A 17,500-nucleotide genomic window follows, 5' to 3' on the forward strand; every position below is an offset into this window, starting at 1 on the left:
ATGTTGATGTTACTAATATATACCTTATTTTTAAATGGGGTAGAGTAAATTCCCATCAAAATATGCATTTATATGCTCTTAAATCTCCAAATATGCAAGGCATATGCATTTATGAAAAACATGAGAAATATGCAGCATATATATGCATATGCATTTTGCATATAATCCAGTCTTTAGTGATGACAGATGACTTTTGCATGATGGCCGCTTTCGATTTTTAATCGATAGTTATCAATATTAAATAATTACTAAATCGGTAGAGCTTTGATTTATTTTATAAGAATATAATTTCAAAATACTACAGAATTTCACTTTTGACATAAATTTAATTAATAATATCGTAAATTTTGTACAATATTTTTAATAATTAAATTAAATAAATTGTAAGTTAACTTAAACAAATAATCGATTAGTGCCATCGACCACTTATATTCAATCTCGATTAATCGCGGCAGGTGAAGTAAAATTCTTCTTTCAGTACAATAAAGTGTTACTTTGCAGCCGCAAATGAGGACAAATGAGTACAATAATGAATGACTTTAGTGACTGTTGGCGATAAAATCATATCAGAAAATACCGGATAAATATATCAGAGATCCCGTTGATTGACCAAGTGAAAAATGAGGAGGTCCTCAGGATAATGACGAATAACCGAAAGGTGCTGGCCGCCACCAAATCTCGAAAGCTACAATACTTCGAACGCATTCTGCAAAACTTCGAATGCATTCGACTGAATCCAGATGTGTCCTTCTACAAGCTTTCCTACAAGGAAAAATATTTGCAAGGCGCGGTGCAGGCAGAAGAAGAACATCTTGGTTTAATAATCTCAGAAACTGGTTCAGCACAACATTTATTGTGCAGGTTGCCCATGTTGTTGCAGACAAAAGAAAGATTGGTATGATGATCAATAATATTTTTCACGGATTAACACGTCAAGAAGAAGACCCTTTCTACATATTTACACAAAAAATACATAAATATAAATATTTATGTATTTTTTGTACAACTATGTTTCAGTTTGAGATATTGCTCCGGATAATAATAAATTTGAAATTATTTTAGGGGAATTCTACTGGGCCATTTTTTTAACTAATGTTTCCGGCAATTCCAACTAATTTTTCAAATTGAACGGCTATTTAGAAAAATTTTCGGCAACTCTTAACATGTTAGGTTTTTCTAGACTAAAATTCTGATAAATATTTCCTGTTTGTACATAAATATTATGCAAGATAATAGGCTATGCTACCTATAATTAAATGTTTAAAAGTAAATAAATTAACTTAAAGTTATCAGCAATGCATTAGCACTAATGTTATTTAATTGAATGTTAAATAAAGTAAAGAAACATATACAAACCCATTAACAAAAAAATATTAAAAAAAAAACAACTGAAGATGCGTTAGGTTTTAGGTATATTGAATTTTATATTAAGAAATATATCAGTGATGAGCGTGCTAATGACCAGCAAAATAGCGCAAAAGATGGAAAACATATTAAATTGTGAGATAAAAAGAAATAAAACTAGTGGTATTTAATTGTTAAATTTGGCCATAGTAACATTATAAATTCACATTATATTGATTGTTTCCCACCTTTAGACGTATCAGAGGAGTATGTCAACTAAAACTGTCACTGTGACAATGGCATTTCTCAAATTCGTCCGATACGTTTAAAGGTGGGAAACAATCAATATAATGTCAATCTATAAGTTACTGTCGGAAAATTTAACACCTCCACTAGGTTCATCCCTTTTTATCTCACAACTTAATATGTTTTCCATATTTTGGGTTATTTTGCCGGTTATTAGCGCGCTCACCACTGTACATTTATGTACAATACAATATAAATGAACTAAATGACCCAATTCAAGCTGGCAATGGGATAAGAAGGGTAATTCCCTGAGTCCTTCTTTGTTCAACCTGGTGATAGATGAAACAATAAAAAAGTAATAACTACGAAAGAATACCAAATGGGAGAAAAACAACTTAAAATATTAATCTGCTATGCAGACGATGCAATACTAATCTCTCAAAGTAAAGATAATTTACAACGTATGCTGCACCAATGTAATAAGAATGCCAGAAAATTGTTATTTCTTCAAAAAGGACAAACTATATTGTTCTAACAGCAAATCCAGTAAGATGTAAATTCGAGCTGGAGGGTTAAATAATAGAAAAAGTAATGGAGTTTAAATATCTAGGCATCACACTATCTAGCTACGAAAAGCTCTAAACAGAAGTGGAAGATCAAGTGAATAAAGAAAACAGAGCCAGGGTGCCTGAATGACACAATATGGAGAAATAAAAATATCGGAAAAGAAATAAAGGGCAGAATTTACAAAACAGTCGTTAGACTACTAATGACATACACGGCAGAATCACGACCTGACACAAACAAGACAAAGAGATTGCTCGAAAGAGCGAAGATGAAAACCCTTCGGAAAATGGGACAGAGCTAGAAGAAAATGATAAGACTCTATGGGACAGAGCTAGAAGTACAGATATACGACGGAGATGCTAGGTAGACAACATTAATAACTGGGTAAGAAACAGAAGAGTAGAATGGAATGACCACATAAGCCGAATGACAATAAATAGAATAGTAAGGATAGCGAGAGACGGTTCCCTAATAGGAAGACGATCAGTGGGAAGACCACGAAAACTAGAGAGTCACATTGAAAAAAGAGAGAGTCATGTCTATACAAAAAAAAGAAGAAGAAGAATATACAATACATAATGTGATCGTCTGCAACAATATATTTATTTTACCATAGAATAGATAATACTACAATATAATTGAAGCTTCCATAAAATTTCTACTACGAGATTAAAATCTAGGCTAACTGCATTTTATTAAATTTAATTATACCAAAACAATAATTACATGTTATTATATAGGTGAATATTACCTTTCAATTTAATGTTTTTAACGATACACATCACTGTCACAAAAACAAGTTAAAATTTTAAATTATTTTGTATACATGAACAATCGGTTACACATTCAAGAATATCTCGCAGTCACATTTTAATCGGCATTGAAAATCTCGTGTAATTTTTTTATAATTCCTGCCCGTTGTTTACGTAACGAAGACTAGAAAAGTGTAGATGTAATCATTGACTATATATACAACTTGGCCGATCCCTTCAACATGTTGCTTTCTAATGAAGCGATTCGTACATACGAGGGGACTTGTAAAACATAGTCAATTAGTTACACACAATTAACAGGAATAACAGATTTTGTGTTAATGATGTAAATGCAAAAAAGTTATTTGCATGAATTTAAAATGGAAGGTTTAAATTTTAAGCTAGTGTTAAAAACTAGCAAAGTTATAACACAAGATGTCAGTAGAGATATACAGGGTGAGGTAAATAAAGGCACGGTGTTCAAGAGAAAATCTAAATAAAAGTTGACCGAACCCCCTATTTTTTTACTGTTATGCTAGCAGTATCCCTTGTAGATCAAAAATACGTCAAAATTAAAATCGGCAACGGGGCACTTTTTTGCGCATGCGTAAAAGAAAATTTTTTCTATTTTCTTTTCTGTTTTTTTTATTTTTCTTTATCTGTATAATCGGATTTTCATATATTTTAATATGGGTGAGTATGTATATGATACGTGTACACACTCACACATATACACACAGACATACACACACAAATATACGGGGTGTTGAGTAGTCAAACGGGCCATAGGAAACAATGGGGAATTCTTAACTGTTGAATTCCTGCTTCCCTAATAATTTTAAATCAAAAGTCATGAGAAACTATTTGTAGAGAGGACTGAAATCTGTATTAAAAACAAATGTTAAAATTATTCTACAAATTAAACACATTCTAAAATTTTGCAAAAACGTAAAACAATTGTCAGAGTATTATTAGTCCAATCGACCTCTAAAAGTCAGATTTGACCTCTAAAAACCATACGAATTAGCTGAATTTTGCTAAGAATATGAATTTTGGTACCCCAAAAAAGCTGCAAAAAAATTGCCACTCCTACCCCCGGGCTTCCCCCTAAAACCACCCGTCGTGAAGGGGGAAATCGAAAACTTCATAATACCAAGAATATGTTTACGCTGTATAAAAAAATTATAAACAAAGTATAGCTGAGATTTTGAACAAAAATGTTTGTTAGCATTTTTTGTGCAGAATGAACCGTTCTTTCAGAAACAACGCTTGAAGCGACCGGCGATTTTAAATGTCAGTTACGCCCGCGAACTAAATTTTTTAAATTGAATTTGTATCAACTGGACGGTCAAAATTGGATATTTTTTGATCAGAGCGTCCTTTTGACAAAAATCCAAATGCGTTTTAAAGATAAAATATGTTCAGCTTTGGTGTCTAATTTTTGCATTTTGTAGCAAATGAAGTCAGTTTCTGTATAGCTGTTGAAGAAATAAACATTCCTTTTTTTGCCACATTTTTTATGATTCTCATGAGATCAATATAATTTATTATTTCCATTGGCTGGTCTCTTTGTATTTTTCATTATTAGAGCACAATCTGCAAATCTTTAAAAATTCTATTTTGAGTTTTGGCAACAAATATGAGACATTTTAAATATGCCCAAACACACTGAATTTAAACTTTTACGTTACAAGCGATCTAAAACGTTGAAAACTGCTTCTGTTCGCTAACACAAGTAAGTTTCTAGAAATTAAACAACTTTAGATACAAATACCACTCACGTCTTTCTTCGTGAAAGCATTTTCCCTGATGGCGTGAGATAATTTGTAATGTTATAATTTAAATTTAGCGTGTTTTAGGCATATTTCAAATGCCTCATAGTGGTTGCCAAAACTCAAAATCGACATATCATGTTACAAATTTTGAAGGCTGTGCTCTACTCTAATAATGGAAACTCCACAGCCACCAGTTAATGAAAATAATAAATTATCTAGATCTCATGAGAATCTTAAAAAATGGCAAAAATCGCATAACATTTATTTATTTAACATTTATATAGAAACTGACTTTATTTTCTCAAAATGCAACAATTGGATATCAAAGCTGCCATTTTTTTTATATTTAAAACGTATTTTTATTTTTGGTAATAGGACACTCTGATCAAAAGATATCTAATTTTTACCCTGGATTTGATACAAATTATATTTAAAAAATTGATTTCGGGCGCTTAACTGACACTCAAAATCACCGGTTGTTTCCAAAGCGTTGTTTACAAAAGAATGGTTCATTCTGCACAAAAAATGCTAACATTTTTGTACAAAATCTGACATTTGTTGTTTAAAACATTTCTTTTATACGACATAAACATATTTTTGCTAATATGAAGTTTTCACCCCTCTACGAGGGGTGGTTTTAGGAGGAAGCCCGGAGGTAGCAGTGGCAAACAGGTTTGAATCTTTTTGGGGTCCCAAAATTGATATTCGTATCAAAAAAACAGCTTGTTCATAAGATTTTTTGAGGTCAAATTTGACTTTTAGAGGTCGATTGGACTAAAAATACTCTGACAATTGTTTTATATTTTTGCAAAATTTTGGAATGTGTTTAATTCGTAGAAAGTTTTAACATTTTTTTTTAATAGACATTTCAGTCCTCTACAATAATTAGTTTCTTACGACTTTTGATTTAAAATAATTAGGGAAGCAGGAATTCAACAGTTTAGAATTCCCCATTGTTTCTTATGACCCGTTTGACTATTCAACACCCGGTATATTTGTGTGTGTGTATGTCTGTTTGTATATGTGTGAGTGTGTATACATATCATATACAGAGAGAGTCTGTAAAGTGGAATAAATTCAATATCTCAAATACTAATTGTTTTTTTGGAAAATGCTCAGACCCGTCGATTAGTATTTCAAATTGTCCTTTTTGACATTTAATAAAAATGTATACAGGATGTCCCAATTTAGAGATATGACGTCATCGTCGATTTTCTTAAATGGCAACACTGTCATTTTGATAGCTAATTTGATAGGGTTTGTAAAGTTATACATAACTGCAAAATATCAAATTTTTATTCTCTACCATTTACAAGATAGTAGAAAATAACAAAGTTATATCTGTAATTTGGAATATATTCAATAATTAAAATACTAACTGTTTTTTTGAAAAATGCTCAGATCCGTCGATTAGTATATCAAATTGTCATTTTTGACATATAATAATAATGTATACAGGGTGTCCCAATTTAGAGATATGACGTCATCGTTGATTTTCTTAAATGGCAACACTATCATTTTGATAGCTATTTTGATAGCGTGTGTAAAGTTATACACATCTGAAAAATTTCAAAATTTTATTCCCTACCATTTACAAGAAAATAAAAAATAACAAAATTATGAAGAACAAGAAGTAATCAAGTAATAATTGAATTTATTTATTTCAATTAAGCAAATGCTCATAACGTTGCCCATTGACAATTTGAAAATAATTGAGGGCAACATTATGAGTTTTTGCTTAATTTATTGAAATAATTAAATTCAATTATTAGTTGATTACTTCTTTTTCATAACTTTGTTATTTTTTATTATCATCTAAATGGTAGAGAATACAAATTTGAAATTTTGCAGTTGTGTATAACTTTACACACCCTATCAAAATAGCTATCAAAATTACAGTGTTGCCATTTAAGAAAATCAACGATGACGTCATATCTCTAAATTGGGACACCCTGTATACATTATTATTATATGTCAAAAAGGACAATTTGATATACTACTCGACGGGTCTGAGCATTTTTCAAAAAAACAGTTAGTATTTTAATTATTGAATATATTCCAAATTACAGATATAACTTTGTTATTTTCTATTATCTTGTAAATGGTAGAGAATAAAAATTTGATATTTTGCAGTTATGTATAACTTTACAAACCCTATCAAATTAGCTATCAAAATGACAGTGTTGCCATTTAAGAAAATCGACGATGACGTCATATCTCTAAATTGGGACACCCTGTATACATTATTATTGAATGTCAAAAAGGACAATTTGAAATACTAATCGAAGGGTCTGAGCATTTTCCAAAAAAACAATTAGTATTTGAGATATTGAATTTATTCCACTTTACAGACTCTCTCTGTATATATAATAGTCACACATATTAAAATATATGAAAATCTGATTATACAGATTAAGACAAATAAAAAAACAAAAAAATAAATAGAAAAAATCTTCTTTTACGCATGCGCAAAAATGTGCCCCGTAGTGGATTTTAATTTTGACGTATTTTTGGTCTACAGGGGATACTGCTAGCATAACAGCAAAAAAAATAGGGGGTTCGATCAACTTTTATTTAGATTTTCTCTTGAACACCGTGAAGGGCCTATTGGAAATATCTCGAGAACTAAAGGCAACAGAATCATGAAAATTTGAATTAATGGGTTTTCAAGAGTCATCTATTTAATGAAAATATGTGAAAATATCTATTTGCTATTTCCGGTTATACCGAAAGTTGCTTATAACTTCGTTTTTTAATGGGACACCCTGTATATTTTTACATTTTTGGATTCTCTTCGATGTCTTCTTTCTTAAAATATGAGGTTTTGTAATTTTATACAGGGTATTTTAAAAGATAATTACGTTTTTTTTATTAATTTGGTAGCAGCATTCACACCCTGTAGAATTGTAGTAGTTTGACATATAAAACTCTACGTACGTTTAAATGACTTTTAATATAGTCTACTATTGTTAAGAATCATTAGTATAGCTAAATTTTTAATTTTAGTATACAGGGTTGGTCGAAACTCGGAATGAGTATTTTCTGAGTTTTCTTAAATGGAAAACCCTGTATTTTAGTATTGTAATGAAATGATATTTTATGGTACTTTTTTATTTCTTAATCATTCCCTATACCTAACTGCTTTAATTTTTGCTTAATTGTTAATCGCACCAACAATCTTTACTACGTAGGCATTTTGATAGCTAAACCATTATTGGTAATTTTAAGGATCAGTCTGGATTAATATGTATTTATTTCTGAAAAATTATTTGTAATTGAATTTTTTCACGGCCAACCTAATAAAATTTTACGTATGTTTTGTTGCAATTAATGTTTAGCTTGAATCACCAATAACTCACAAATTGAAGCAATTAGGTAGATAGAATACTTATAAAATAAAAAAGTACCGTGAAATATCATTTCATTACAATACTAAAATATAGGATGTTCCATTTAAGAAAACTCAGAAAATATTCATTCCGAGTTTCAACTAACCCTGTATACTAAAATTTCAAAATTAGCTATTCTAATGATTCTTAACAATAGTAGACTACTGTTTAGCTTGAATCACCAATAACTCACAAATTGAAGCAATTAGGTAGATGGAATACTTATAAAATAAAAAAGTACCGTGAAATATAATTTCATTACAATACTAAAATATAGGATGTTCCATTTAAGAAAACTCAGAAAATATTCATTCCGAGTTTCAACTAACCCTGTATACTAAAATTTCAAAATTAGCTATTCTAATGATTCTTAACAATAGTAGACTATATTAAAAATCACTTGAACGTAAGCAGAGTTTTTATTGTCACACTATTACATTTCTACAGGGTATGAATATTGCTACGAAATTAATAAAAAAAACGTAAATATCTTTTAAAACACCCAGTATAATATTACAAAACCTCATATTTTAAGAAAGAAGATATTGAGGAGAATCCAAAAACGTAAAAATGTACAGGGTGTCCCATTAAAAAAAAACGAAAATATAAGCAACTTCCGGTATAAGTGGAAGTTGCAAAGAGATGAAAATATTTTCATTTAATAGATCATCCTTCAAAACCTCTTCAGTCCAATTTTCATGATTCTGTTGCCTTTGGTTATCGAGATATTTCTAATAGGCCAGTTATGTGCCTCACCCTACATACAGGCAGATAGACCAGTGAATTTAGGTAAAAATAAGTCGATTTTGACTTGCAAAAATGTTTTCATTGTGTTCAGGATGACGAGATTAATTTACAGTGCATAAACATATTAAAATCATATTTTAAAATCAGTATATAAGGGCAGGTTTTGTTACTCGGGGATGTTGGGGGTCACTCAGAACTGACCTCCGGATCACCTGCTGCCCAGGGTTACTGCTGAGACACGTTATATTCTGGATTTTTGCGGGTTTTTGGTACTAGATAGATATACATAGATTACTCGGGGGTTTTTGGGTTTGCTGAACATGAATATGCCATTAGAACAGACCCTTATGTACTGCCCATGATGACTGTTATGCACGTCATCTTCTGGAATTTCGAGACTTTGCGACACTAAATTGCTGCAAAGTACTTGGGGTATAAAAAGACTAGGAAAACTCCCAGTAATGTGTTTACATCCATTTACTCTCGACAACCCTCGAAACTCCAGAAGATGACATGCATAGCAGTCATTCTGGGCACTATATTCTCGTAGAGTCGGTTCTGATATTATGTTCGTATTCAGCAACCCCAAAAACCCCCCGAGTAATATGTTTGCATCGATTTAGTGCCGAAAACCCTAGAAACTCCAGAAGATGACGTGCCTCAGCAGTGACCCTAGGGAAACGTGCTTAGTGAGTCGGTTCTAAAGACACATTCGTTTTATCTATTTGCATCGATTTACTATCTAAAACCGTCGAAACTTCAAATGACGTGAGATCTGGAGATCAGTTCTGAATATTCATATTTAGCGACCCCAAAATCTCCCGAATCGGGCCCTTAATACACCGATTTCGACATGAACATGAATGATCAGATGCATTTTATGCACTGTAAATGCAATTAATGTCTAACAACTTTGTTTTTCGCAGATGATCTTGTGCAGCCACTGAAGGTGGATATGAGCTATTACCTCCGATTTCGTTGAACCTCCATAGATTTGCATGAAAACTCGTGACTGGTTAGAGGATATCTCAAGGAACAAAGGTGACATGGTGCCAACTTGTGCTTTTACCCTGGGGGTGGATGCCACCCCTTCTCGGGGGTGAAATTTATTTTATTGAAAATAATCCCATAATTCGATAGAGGGACAAATTCTAAGAAAAATTTGTTATATAAAGTTATTAAAATAAATCAAAACTTTTTGAGTTATTGAAGATCAAAAATTTTAATTTTTCTTGAGAAAAATGCATGTTTTTAACCGATTTTTCATCAATAACTCAAAAACTATAAGTTTTTACAAAAAAGTTATTATTACTAAAATTGAAGCTAATAAAAAACTAAATAAACACTTTACTGGAAAAACCTTTTAATGTTAAATAAAAGTGAGTTATAGGTAATTGAATATATATTTTTTTCGGCAAGTAAAAACATCTAAGTTTTCAAGCTGAAATAACGGGAAAATGATGCATTTTATAACATAAATTTATTAAACATTTGTCAAAGTACTTAAAAATATCTATCAAACGAGCCCCCGACCATGTTGATAGCATTAAAATTTATGCACCAAAATTTTTTCTTAATTTATTTTTTTAAAATGTTTCCAAAAAATGGTATTCTTTTTAATAACTCCATCTATTTTTAAGATATCAGGTTTATATAAAAACCGTTTGAAAGTTAATTCCAAGGGCTATTTAACCACGTTGAATTAATTTAATCTTTTAGACCCCTTATTTTTTTTAAAATAAAAGGTTAAATGGCCCCGGTTTCATGTTCACACCAAAATTTAAGATTTACATGTTTCTATCTCGGTTATTTTTTACCCTATGGAAATAGTAAAACAGGTAAAATATTTGACACAGAAAAAACTAAAATTTGGGTATATATCATTTTTTACGTATATTGAGTATTTTTGTAGAATCATTATCAAAAAATATGACAATTACAGTAATGTTAAAAATTATGACTTTTTAATTACATCTTTTTTTCAAAAATGTAAATTCTAAACTGGTCAAAATTATTGAAATCATTGCTTATGCTAATATAAAGAATTTCTTGTAAGGATTACTATAAATTTTAATTTTTGTGGAAATGGTGTATGTTTTATTTTTCACTCTTTCCAAAAAATTCGAAAGGGCTCTTTTATTTTCATCATAACTTGCTTAATTTTGACGCCATTAACTTGTTCTGAATCTCATTTAATAGCTATTTTGAAGTACGTTGACAAATGATTCTTCTTCTTCTTCTTATGAAATCCACTAATGGATATTCGCGATCACGTTTGACCATTTTTCTCTATCCCTTGCAGTATGTACTAGGTCTCCTATGTTTTTTAGTCCTGTCCATTGTTTGACATTACGGAGCCATGACATTTTCTTCCTGTCCACTCCACTTCTTCCTTCGATCTTTCCTTCAATTAAGGTTTGCAGAAACTGGTATCTTTCATTTCTAATTAGGTGCCCCAGGTATGCCGTTTTCCTCTGTTTAATTGTGCACTTCAGTTGTCGTTCTGTACCAATTCTTCTCAGGATTTCTTCATTTGTTATTCTTGTGGTCCAGGGAACTTTAAGGATTCGTCGATAGATCCACATCTCAAATGCCTCTAGCTTACTAATTGTGTTTATTTTTAAAGTCCATCCTTCCATGCCATATAGGAGCACCGACCATATATAGCATTTTGTGAATCTTAGTCTTCTGAATTTCATGAATGTACTTCTGGCTCTTTCTATCCGACATTGAATTTCCATATCCGACATCCAGTCTTCACATAGCCAGGTTCCCAGGTACTTAAACTTTCTTACGCGCTCTACATCTTGGTTGTTATATGCTAGTCTTGAATTTTGATGTTAACATAATTGACGGCTGATTATAAGGAACTTCGTCTTTTTTATGTTGCTGCTAAGTTCCATGTTCTTGCTATGCTCTCCAATTTTATTAAGAAGGTTTTGGAGGTCTCCTATATTGTCTGCTATTAAGATCGAGTCATCCGCATATCGTATATTATTGACCCAGGTACCATTTACTTTGATGCCGCTTTCGCATTCCTCAAGAGCTTCCTGGAAGATACTTTCTGAATATAGATTGAACAGTAGTGGGGAGAGAATGCATCCCTGTCTTATACCTCTGAGAATTTTTTGAGCTTGCGTTGTTTCATTATCCACCTTGACGACAGCTGTTTGATTCCAGTAAAGAGCCTCTATGCAACGAATAACTTTTTAATCTATGTCGAGTTGTTTTAGTATATGTACGAGTTTATGATGTTGTACTCGATCGAAGGCTTTTTCATAATCTATAAAACACATCATTACATCTTTCCTTTGATCGTAGCAGTTCTGAGCTAGCACTTGGGTTGCAACTAGTGCTTCCTTGGTACCCAGGCCTTTTCGAAATCCAAATTGTGAGCAACCAATAACCTTATCGCATTTTGTGGAGATTCTGTAGTGAAGAACTTTGAGGAATATTTTTAAAGAATGGCTCATCAGACTTATCAGTCGGTGCTCTTGACACTTTGTTGCGTTGTTCTTTTTTGGCAAAGGGATAAAGGTAGATACAAGCCATTGGACAGGGAACATTGGACAGACAAATGATTAGCAGGTTTATTTTATACATTGCATTGTTTTCCCGTTATTTAAGCTTGAATACTTAGATTTGGGTACTCGTCGAAAAAAATACACATTCAATTGCCAATAACTCACTTTGAGCTAACATTAGTTTGTTCTTTAAGTGGGGAATGTATTCAGTTTTTTATTATCATCAATTTCAGTAATAATAACTATTTTGTAAAATCTTATAGTTTTTGAGTTATACGTGAAAAACCGATTTAAAATATGCATTTTTTTACTAAAAAATAAAATTTTTGGTCTTTAATAACTCAAAAAGTGTTGATTTCTATTAATAATTTGATATAACAAATTTTGCTTATAATTTGTCCCTCTATCGACTTATGGTATTATTTTTAATAAAATAATTTTCACCCCCCGAGAAATGGTGGCATCCACCCCCAGGATAAAAGCGCAAGTTGGCATCATGCCACCTTTGTTTCTTGAGGTACCCTCTAATTACTCACTAATTTTCATGACAATCGATGGAGGTTCAACGAAATCAAAGGTGAAAACCTTCAGTGACTCCACTAATCAGGTAGTCGTAGCAAATGATGAGAAAGACATGGACTACATGTTTAGAAAACCAAAGAAATAATATGAACAATAGGGCCTCAATATGAATATGTCAAAGACAGAATATCTTAAAATAGGGGATGATGAAGAAGATCCAGAATTAGAAATTAGAACCACAAAAACATGTAAAGAATATAAATATCTCGGATCTATAAAATCTAAAGAAGGCACTACCAAAAGAGACATCGAAAACAGAACGCAACAGGGCAAAACAGCGATAAACATTCTAAGCTCTCTACTATGGTCTAAAGATATATATATATATATATATATATATATATATATATATATATATATATATATATATATATATATATATATATATATATATATATATATATATATATATATATATATATATATATATATATATATAACCGGTTCTATAGCGTTCTACGCCTTCCGGTACCCAATCGCCAAGCCTGTCGATCTAGCCAGTCATTTTCTTGAAGATTTCTTTCTGACATGGCTTTTGTAATTCCTTGTTTCCAGGAGGTCGGTGGCCTTCCTCTTTTCCGTTTTTCTGGCGGTATCCATCTCATTGTAATTTTTGGTAATCTTTCATCTCCCATTCGTTGGACGTGTCCATACCAGGTAAGTTGGTTTCGTTGTACCTCGTCCACTATTGTTTTCTGCTTACCTACTTTTTCTCTGATCTGTTCATTTCGAACATGGTCCTATCTCTATATTCTGGCAGATCTTCTAAAAAAATCCATTTCAGTGGTAAGCAGCTTATTTTCGGATTTTATTGTCATTTGCCACACTTCGGAGCCATACGTTAAAATTGGTTTCAGAATAGCGTCGTACATCCTCATTTTTGTATTTAAATTTATGTTATGTTGCCATAAGACAGGGTTTAGGGCTCTAGTAACCTTTCTAGCCTTCGTCACTCTATCATCTATACTGGGTTCCGTTCTTCCACTATTTGTTAATTTAATCCCTAGATATATATACTCTGTACAACCCCTGATGTAGTCACTTCCGTCAAGATCTAGGTCCTCCTGTTGTATTTGGTTACCGATGTGTAGATATTGTGTTTTCCTTGTTTACCTCTAAACCCCATTTCCTGTATTCTTCCATCAATTTTCTGGTCATATATTCTAAGTCTTCCTTATCTTGGGCAACTACCACCTGGTCGTCTGCGTAGTTCAAAGTGTATAATGTTATGTCTCCGATTGGTATACCCATACCACTGCATTTCTGTTTCCAACGTCTGAGAGCACCGTCGGTATATATATTGAAAAGAATGGGAGATAAGCAGCACCCTTGTTTAAGGCCTTTTGTTACTTGGAAGCTAGATGACAGATGGTTACCTCTCTTTACTCTTGACATAGAATCTTTATAGAGGCATTGTATGGCTTTGATGACAGTTGCAGATATGTGTGTATTGTCCAAAACCTCCCACAGTTTTTTCACGGGCACTGTGTCATATGCTTTCGTTAGGTCGACAAAAAGTATATGTGTGTCTTGGTCTAAAGATACAAGACAAAAAACGAAATTGACAATCTATCGTACCTTGGTAGAGCCTATTATCACTTATGGGACAGAAGTTTGGCAGATCACGAAAAAAGATACAAAAAGAATAGAAGTAGTAGAAATGAATTATCTAAGGAAAGTGTGTGGTATACCCAAACAAGATTACATCAGGAATGAAGATATTAGAAGGAAGACATAATATACTCTATATTCCACTGTAGATAGAATTGAAACAAGCCAATTAGTGTGGTACAGTGAAATAAATGAATTAAGATAGATGGCCAAAGAAAGCTTTAAATTACATACTACAACAAATAAGAAAAACGGGAAGACCTTCAGTTGCCTGGGAAGAAAATGTACGGCACATTACAAGAGATAAAGCCATCAAAGACGACGAATGGATGGACAGAAAACGATGGCGGTCGAAATGCGAGAAGCTGTAGGAACCTCGATTATAGATAGATAGATAGATAGAAATACTAGGAAGGACCAGCTAAGTTGCTAGCCGTTTTGATAAAGTTCAATGAGTACTAGATAAGTTGAGGTTTATAGCATGGGGAAACTTAGAAAATGAGAACTCAATGGAGGAAAATTTCAAACCAGAGAAGAAAATCCATAATATAAGCTAATACTGACTTTAGCGAGTAAAGTAATTCTGCATCTGGTAAAAATGTAAAAACTAGTGCCTAAAATATAATCAATAATTATTTTCAAGTGTCTGAAGAGAGACAAAAATGTTCCCAACGCAAAATTTTTATTTTTAAAAAAGTAGCATCGTATTGAGAAGAAAATAAAGATACTGACTGGATTGTTACAGAATCCAAAGCAAGGACAAGTATTGGGTATTTTTATTAAGAGATTGGAGAGAATATGCCCACGGTGGACTAGAAAAATTGAATATATTAAGAGAAACCGACAGAAAGTAATAAATTTAAAGTAATAATAAATTATGAGAGAAGTCTATATTTTTAACTTTAGCTGCTATTTAAAGGTGAATGTTTTGTAAGACTAGAAGAGAAAATATCAGGAACTACATACATAGAGAAAACGACCCAAACTACAGTCTCAAAAATAGGTTAAGCGTAAAAACCGTTATCTGTCTCGGTTTGGTCACGTCAGACTGATATCGCGTGGAACTGAGAACTATGCGGGATGAACAGTATAGCTATTAGAAGTCGAGGAAAAGAGAGGAAAAGAGAAAACCAGAGAAGAAGATGACTGCCGTCCTTAGCCAAAACGCCGTATCTGCGAGAGATCACATTTGAGTAAAATCGGTTTTTGTTTAAATGTCTAGCCGTTGAAAAGTAATTAGATTTTTTTTGTTTTCTACTTTATATACATAATGGTAGGGCAGCCCAAGCGGGGATTTTTGCAGTTACACGAGCGCGTCAGATTATCATATGGGGAGAAACCTGGTACCCTGCAGATGTACCTCTAATTGGCTCTTAACACAGGGGAGTTCGTTAAGGGGGCCCCGGAAAAGAAATGTATTCTTAAAAAAACTCGAAATTGTCAGATTAAGATAAGGTAAGTTAAATACATGCAAAAGAGTGTATATTTCAAAAATCTGACGATTTGAGCCGGGCGGAAGGAAATGGTTGAGTCCCAAAATTTCATAAGAGAAAAGCGAATATTTCGCGAAATTAATGACAGATCGAAAAACTAAAAAATACGTGCTCAATATTTTTTAAAAATCTATCGAATGATGTCAAACACGATTTCCCACGGAGAGGGGTGGGGGGTAAATTTAATATTTTAAATACAAATCCCGCGATATTTAGCAAAATAAACATAAGATCGAAAAACTGCGAAATACACTCACTCAATATTTTTAAAAAATCTATCGAATGGTACCAAACGTGACCCCCACGGAGGTGGGGTGGGGGTTACTTTAAAATCTTAAATATGAGCCCCAAATTTTTATTCCATTTTTGGATTCTTTACGTAAAAATAAGCAACTTTTATTCGAAATATTTTTCCAAATTAGGGATAGATGGCGCTATAATCGGAAAAAACGATTGTTGGAAATGGAAAATTAAATTAAAAACGGAAAGTCCCTACTAAAATGGAAAACTTTACTTAACTTTTTTTGGTTTTAGGACCTACTCTTCACAACCCAGTAGGTTCCCAAAGCGCTCGAGTGACTACACATTTAGCATACTTCGCTCCCCTACTATAATAAATATCATAGAATTCATATTTATACATAATATTGGCAAAATATATCTTCTTCTTAACGTGCCCTATCAAGTCCCCTTGACGTTGGCGATTAACATGGCGAAACTGTCTCTGTCTCGAGCCATTCTAAATAGGTGTTCTGCTTTCTTTATTCCTGTCCACTCCCGGATATTCTTCACAAGTTGAACAATATTCTACCGGTCTCCCCTTACTACGTGTCCAAAATAGGCCATCTTTTTATATTTGATATTATCAAGCAGCTCGCGGGTAGCATTTGCTCTCTTAAGGACTGCCACATTTGTCAGCATAGCCGTCCATGGTATTTTCAGTATACGTCTGTGCAGCCACATTTCAAAGGCCTCCAAACGGTTAATGGTGGATATTTTTAATGTCCATGCTTCGACCCCATACAAGAGGACTGACCAAATGTAGCATTTAATCATGCGCTTTCGAAGTTGAAGTTGCAAGGTATCATTACAGAAGAATGACCTCATTTTTAAAAATGTCGTGCGGGCTATCTCGATTCTACATTTTATCTCTTTATCTGGATCTAGTTGTTCAGTAATATGGCAACCAAGATATTTAAAACTGGGTACTCTTTGAATTATATGACCATCAACATATAACCGTGAATCTTGATGGGCCAAACGGCTAAATACCATGTATTTTGTTTTTGAACAGTTTATATTTAGGCCAAAATCTCTTCCCACTGTGTCAATGGCATTTAAAAGGTGTTGTAATCCATTTATATCATCACTTAAAATAACTGTATCGTCTGATATATAAATATATCTTATTTACTCTAAAAACTCATGTTACTGCGTTCTATCTAAGTATACTACATAAATTAACTTCTT

The 17,500-nt window shown here is 32.5% G+C and overlaps 1 protein-coding gene across 3 annotated transcripts in view; it reads right to left on the reverse strand.

The window, feature by feature from the left end:
- LOC114338973 (sodium-coupled monocarboxylate transporter 1-like) overlaps positions 1–17,500 on the reverse strand; it is a 179,808-nt gene that overhangs the window by 132,477 nt on the left and 29,831 nt on the right. The window contains exon 1 of one of the 3 annotated variants that reach the window (XM_028289596.2): positions 2,909–3,102. The exons of 1 other annotated variant lie outside the window; for it this stretch is intronic. The gene's annotated coding sequence lies outside the window, so the exon portion shown is untranslated. Of the gene's footprint in view, positions 1–2,908; positions 3,103–17,500 lie in introns of those variants that run through there. One more of the 3 variants, XM_028289599.2, reaches the window with a different exon arrangement.

This window comes from Diabrotica virgifera, chromosome 6, assembly GCF_917563875.1.
Source record: "Diabrotica virgifera virgifera chromosome 6, PGI_DIABVI_V3a".
Lineage (NCBI taxonomy): Eukaryota > Metazoa > Arthropoda > Insecta > Coleoptera > Chrysomelidae > Diabrotica > Diabrotica virgifera.